We start from the raw sequence: 7,432 nt of genomic DNA on the forward strand, positions 1-7,432 counted from the left end.
CAGAGGCAAGACATTCATCCCTCAAAGAGAAATTAATTACGTAAAAATATTTATATATTACCGCCTTATATAGTACAAAATACTATGTACATAATGTTATTATTCTTTTAGTACACAAAGTACTATATACAGAGTGAGTCAAAAATATGGGTACACTTTTGAGATAAATGTACTGTGTTACTCTACACACCAACAAATGGTGTTAAAGACAACTCAATTTTAACACAGGTCAGTGGTTCCAACATGATTATTTCTTTAGCGTGTTGTTTCAACACCAAAGATCTGATGTTGAGGCTAACACAGACCCGGTGTTACCGCTTTGATACAAAGCCGGTGATAAAGGGTTGTTAATTAGATGCCAGTGTTGAGCTGTTAATTAGACGTTGATGTTAATTTTGATCTGTGAAAATAACACTGTGGAGGTCTTAAAGAACTAGTTGAATGAACGAAGGAGCCCGGAATTGGGAACAGCGCCACGGTATTTCAATACATACCCTGTGCTGTTAGTAACACCTGTTAGCAAAAGTATCACAGCCACTTCAAAATATTGTGTATCAGGTAGATACATCTATACTGCAATTTGTAGCGTGTACTTCCGTGTAGGGAAGTAATAATTATCTAAATACCTGAAATTGCAAATTTATATTACTTTAAAAAAAAAAAAAAAATAAGCAAGAATTCAATAATTGTAACAACAGTTTGATTGAGTTCCAATTATTAGTTGCCAAACCAGAACATATTTATATGAAAAAGAAGTAGATCCATGAGACTTTTGTAACTGTGCAATTAAAGTTGATCGAGAAGATTGAAGAAGCTCGCACTCAATAATGAGATGATTAAGTATGCTGATTTCCTTCAGATACATATCACACCAGCAGTATCTTTCTTTTTGATTTGGAATAGTTTTGATGGTGTTTTGGTGGTGTGAACGCCGTTCCAAATAATAGCCTATAGTAAAGCAAAATTTCACGTCGAGACCAGGTTTTGATGAATTTTTATGATTTATCTTAAGAATTATCAGTAATATACCAGTAAAGTCGTAATTGATAACTTCGCTAGTCATTTCCAGATGCTTTTCTTTCATTCTGGAAGCTTGGTTGCCAAATTGCAACATCCAAGTCCACGATCTTCCTCTTTCTTTCCGATTATGATTTCGTTTCTTATAACAACTCATAAATAATTTATGTTACATATTTTATTACTCCTCAGAGTAGTAAATTCTGTTTAGTTAAAAAAAAAAATTGTAAGCGTAGTTGTTTGGTAACTATACAAAATACACCTATGGTGTGCTATTAACGTCAATCTATTCTACAAGCTATAATGTCGCGTTAATTTACCTACCATTTTAAAAGGTTACTCCAAAATTCGATGGAATTGAAGTAGCACCAGGCTATAATACAGGAGTTGCGTTCATATGTCAAAACTGAACACAGCTCGGATAACAAAGCCATTGTATTGATAAACATATTCATTTTTTTACTATGTAAATTGTAAAAGAAATGGTGGACGAAATATGAAACTTCATTTTTTTTTTTTTTTTTTTTTTTTGTTCATTCAGATAAGAGACGTGTGCCCGAGCTTTCATTATTGAAGATGGCGTTGAACATGCAGCAGCAAATTACAGTTTCAGCACGAAATGTTTGCATACCAGAAATGTCGCGAGATGAGATTAGGAAGTCGTGATTTCCAATGTTAATATTATTACTACAAACTGTAACAAAGCAAGAAAACGACGTAAGCTCACAATATGAAATATTCAGAACAGAAAAGCTACTGAAAGGCGTCACAACGGCAGCTGCAGCAATATTTGTAGGGATTTACCAATAGCTCGCAAAAATCTACCTGTTTAGGTGCATGTGATCTTCACATTAGCATTTAGTGCTAGATATTATGTTGTGTTCTGAGACGCGAGAGTCATCTCCCCTCGAGGGATGACTCTAACAGGCGCACACTGATTCTGAGTACCAGAAACGTGCCATAACCCCCGTAAATCGAAGACTTTTAAGACCCTAACTAGTCAGATTCACATTTTTGCTGCCATCATTTTTGAGGGCCCAGTACACATACCTGGTTGTCAAATCTATTTTTATCGATTCATCGAATCTCAGTCAGAATGAAGTAAACGCAGTTTTCAATCGCGCTCCATTTCCTTGTTTGTGTAGTTATTCTATTTTTCTCAAATGAATTCAACGACTGAGAGTAAATAAATTTCAACTGTGTAAATAAAATACAATGAAAGTTGATTCTTATTAAATTATTGGATCATTTACAATATTGTTTTTATGGCCGTCGACTAGCTTAGTTCGTAAGGGCTAAAAAAATCAACCACACTATTCACAACCATCTCTTCACCATGAGGCACAGAAGCAAGCGTCAAATCGGGGTACCTATGCTCAACATCCATCATAAGGCACAACGAATGACTTTGGCTAAGGAACACTACTATTTAATGCTCGAAGTTTGATGGTCGCCTATCTTATATGCAGTACTAATCTCCACACCAGATACTCTCATCATAAACAATTACCTCGGCTTTATCGAGCTTATTTTAGTATTCATATTAGTTGAACCAACTATATCGGGGGCCAAAACTACTATGTTATAGTGAGCAGAATGCATGCAATCCTTACACACACACACACACACCTAGTGTTGTAAATAAATAAAAAAGTTGGTATTTTTGTTTCAGAGATATACGTTTCTTTTAGAAAAAAAAATGCCTCCCATTTTTTCTGAATTTCTTTTTTTTTTTTTCAGGGTAGTCATTTGTAATATATCTAATGTCGGTTTAAGTAAGAAGTATTTTTATGTAGGTAATTATGCAACATAAATTAAACGTTAGATACTGATATGGTTCAAATATTTTTCAATATGTATATGGGTAGTACCTACTAATAATCAGGGTTTCATCTGTGTTTCATGAATATCAACCAAGAAATAAAAGTATAAATGAAAATTTGTTTTTTTCGTGAAACTAGGCCTTCAAAAATACGAAAATAATTTCGAGTACAATATAAAATGCAAATAACTTTGCTAAAGGTAAAAACTAATACTAATTTGCCTGCTAGTATTTTTCTAAATATCACACATAAATAATTCGTCGACTAGATATATGATGTGCAGGGCCGCCTCTACCACATGCGCAACACGTAGGGGGAGGCAAAATCTGCCAAAACTATTACTTAAAATAAATATTTCTTGTTAGAAACAGACTTCATGATGATGGTAGTTAAATTTACTAAGCTGACCTTCTATTTGAATACTACATTCATAAATCATATTTAGGTTGCATTAGTTAAAATCACATGGACAGTGCTAAAGCAAATGGCCAAATAAATCCCAGCATAAATTGTTTGATTGATGTCAAATACAAGAATTCAATTCTCAAACACCTGTTCCATTTAGTTAGTTATCACAGTTCTGAAATGAAAGCTAGTCTTGTCTTTGTCATTAACAAGTTCCTTATCATTGAAGGTGGAAACAAGTTTTAAAAAATAACAGATGTAGAAGGAAAATCAAGACAATTAAGAATATCAGCATAAAAGAGAAATGTCGGAGGCGAATCCTGATGTTTCCGAAACCCATGACAAGAATATTTGGCTTGGCCGTCTAGGAAGCTTAAGTCTTTGTCCTCGAGCCTCCCTGCAGTTAGTGGCTGCCGAACAGCTAATATTACACTAATAATAACAATTTGAAAAATTGTCGCTCTTTGCCCCGAGACCAACACAATTTTTCTTTCTTTTATTACTTGGCAACACTACTGTCAGCCTGTCAATAGGTTGCTACTAAAAAATAACATGCTACGATACTATTGTATCAAAATTTGAAATTTTAAGAGCATGAAAATTACGTATCTTGAATGAAAATTAAAGATGTTTTCTGTTGTTTTTACAAGTGCACAGGGAAGACCGGGGATGGTTGACAACATTAAGTTAAATATATTAACCAGCCCCAAGTCTGGGTTGGTTGACACGCTGCATAGGGTAAGTGGACGCACTCATATGTTGAAATATTTTATACCCATTTCTTTCATATTCAGTGTATTTCCAAAGTGTACGTTCTAGTTAATAAGTACGAAAATGAGTATTAGAACTATTATCTTAGACAATAGAATACAAATAATACAAATGGAGTGTTAGGTCTACTGTAGACAACAGAAAACTTGTATACTATGCAGACTAACTTTCACAATTTCTTTAAAAGGAAATCAGTTCTGTGCTGCCTACCTAACAAGCACAATCAAAAGTTTTATCAAAACTGCGTATTAATTCTTCCTACAACAAAAAGAACTATAGATTGGAATAGACCTATAATTGATCCTATGTTATTCTTTTCACAACTAAAACAGAACAAGATGCAAAATATTTTTACCTATAGCTAACGTAGACCTAGTAGCTATTTCACAACAAAGTAGGCTTAGCTAATCCAAATCACAAAACGTTACATTCATGTGTTTTCATTTAGACATATCGTCTATTGAATCACAATTACGATAGAATTCGCTTTTGTCAATACATGCCTCGTGAGCCCAGTACTTGCAACGCGAGCATTGGATCCATGATTCGTTTGGTTCATTATTAGTAAAGATAACGATATGTTGCAATCTGTACTTCTTGTTATAGTCTATTATAGGCCTAATGACGTAAACTAAAGAAAATTTATTATTTGAATATGTTTACTTCTCCCCCTCCACTTCCCATTACTTTGTCCTATTATTCATTGAATATTTAAAACAACACAACAATAGGTCTCCGCCTATCTATATTAAAATTTAAAAATCATTTCACCGTTCCTGGCACCATCTTATCTTGAAAAAAATTATATTGTTCCGCTTGGCATTTATTTTTCCAAAGTCTTCTGCTGCTTTAGGAATGCAAGAAACATTGTCCTTCGTCTCAATGCTCAAAAATGCAAGTCAAATATGCACTAAACACCCCATTAGAAGTTCCTCCGATCTTCGTTATCATTACATGTTAGCCAATGAAATAAAATGTAGAAAATAATGCTCTCTTAGACAAGAAAATATTGTTTTCTTTTTTAGTTTAACGTCCCTTTCAGCAGGGAGGCTATATGGGACGGGACCTCCTGATTAACGTGGAATCCGAACCACATGAGCTCCCGCCGGGAATCAAACTCGGGTTTTCCACGCCACCAAGTATGCTAACCGCTTAGCTACGAAGGAGCCCTGAGAAGAAAATAGACCTGCTAAAAAATTGGAAGTGTTTGGAAGGGGGTGAGTTGGGACAGGGGAGTACTGGTTGACGTGAAGCGAAGTAAAGTTCCGATCAATAAATATAGGCCTACAGTACCAAACTGAAAGATGGAAATGTCAAACTTCTAAAAACGAAACAACATTCACCATACGACAACATGATGCACTCAAAATATCTTAAATTACCACACGGGGTTGGTTGGCACACGTTGGCAATCTATCCCAAGCCTTTTGTATCGACCAGCCCCATCAGGCGATGTTAGCTCATTTGCTTCCGCAAACAAGGACAATAAGTCATACACTATTTATCTCAATGCCTGTTGTAGGCGAAATAGTAATATTTGAAATCCGTTGTTTTCTCTACTAATACACTACTACCTCAAACCAAATAAAAACGAATTATAAAATTTACTTGCTCCCTCTGGAAAACGTTTTTTTTTTTTTCTCAACTCTTGAAACGTTCTACTATAGCCATGGAAGTACAACAGCAACTGCACCGTACGTGGCCACTCCTTTGACGAGTTTCGTGGGTACCAAGCGCTGAATGTGGATTTAATTTGCAGTGTGTCAACCAGCCCCGGTCTCCCCTATCATCTCATGTGAAGAACGACGTCTGCTATCAAACAAAGCAAGAACAACTGCATCAAATGATATAATCCGTATCGCACAGCCCCAAATAGTGGTTTCACAAATAAAGAATTAATGACGTTTTGGCGCTCTTTACCCCTTGTCGCTCATTTAACCACGTCAGTATACATTAACCTATATAAATATTGGAGAGTATTAAAAAAAAATGGGACACGCGGAAATACGTAGGAACGAACCATGGTTCGACCAGGAATGCATTAAAGTAGCAGAGAAGAGAAAACAGGCAAAATTACGCTGGCTACAAAATCCGAATGAAATAACTACACAAAATTTCGCAGATATCAGGCGGGAAACTTCCAAAACTTTTAGAACAAAGAAACGCGATTTTCTGAAAGCTAAAATTAAGGAACTTGAAGATAATAGTAAAAATAAAAACATCCGGGACATGTATAAGGGGACCAGTGAATTTAAGAAAGGCTATCAACCTCGTACTTATATATTAAAGAAATCTGACAGTACAGTTCTCACTGATATGGATAGCACCTTGAATAGATGGAAAGATTTCTTTGACGATTTGCTGAACACGCAGCCAAAAACTAATGTGCTTGGAGAAAACGAGATACACACTGCAGAACCGTATATTCCAGAACCCAACTGAATAGAAGTAAAAGCCGCTATAAAGAAATTAAAGAAACACAAATCTCCGGGTGTAGACGAAATTCCGACTGAGTTAATTTCAGCTGGAGGCGGAAAATTGTGGAACAAGATACACAAACTCATCCTCCTTATCTACAACGAGGAAGAATTGTCGCAACAGTGGAAAGAATCAATCATTGTTCCAATTCACAAGAAAGGCGACAAAACTGACTGTAATAATTATCGAGGCATTTCTCTTCTGTCAACATCCTATAAAATCCTTTCAAATATTCTATTAGCAAGATTGACCCCCTACGCAGATGAAATTATTGGAGATTATCAGTGCGGATTTAGACGAAATCGATCAACTATCGACCAAATATTTACCATTCGCCAAATACTCGAAAAAAAAAAGTGGGAATACAATACCCCGGCATCAACTATTTATTGACTTTAGAAAGGCGTACGACTCTGTTAGGAGAGAAACGTTATACAACGTTCTTACAGAACTTGGTATTACATTAATATAAATATAAATGTGGTCACTACTAGTGAATAGATTACTATAATAAGTAATTTACCTTGTCACGTGAGAGAGAACGGGGATTTTCATTAATGCTACTGGTAAATGATGACACTAGGAATCCAGTCTATCATTTTATTTACAGTAAATCTGAATTGAAAGAATGAGCTTAGTTGGCCCTCACAACTAAATCAATTTTTACATAAAGCACGACGCGAATGTCGGCACAATACCTTGGACCAACAAGCTCATTAAACATTGACAAATCATTTACAATGAAATTATATCTATTACTCCAGTCCATCATCTAAATAAATAACATTAGTTTGAACCATTAAGTCAAATAGTTTTGGACATGAGTATTCAAGACCTAGATTGATTTCATATGCAAATTAGTTAGAGAACAATGTTAAATTAAAAGGTCCTGGCACAAAGGCCTAAGGTGCTTGAGGAACTAGTTCAGGATATATGTT

This window comes from Thermobia domestica, chromosome 1, assembly GCF_964235325.1.
Source record: "Thermobia domestica chromosome 1, izTheDome1.hap1.1, whole genome shotgun sequence".
In the NCBI taxonomy this organism is placed as follows: Eukaryota; Metazoa; Arthropoda; class Insecta; order Zygentoma; family Lepismatidae; genus Thermobia; species Thermobia domestica.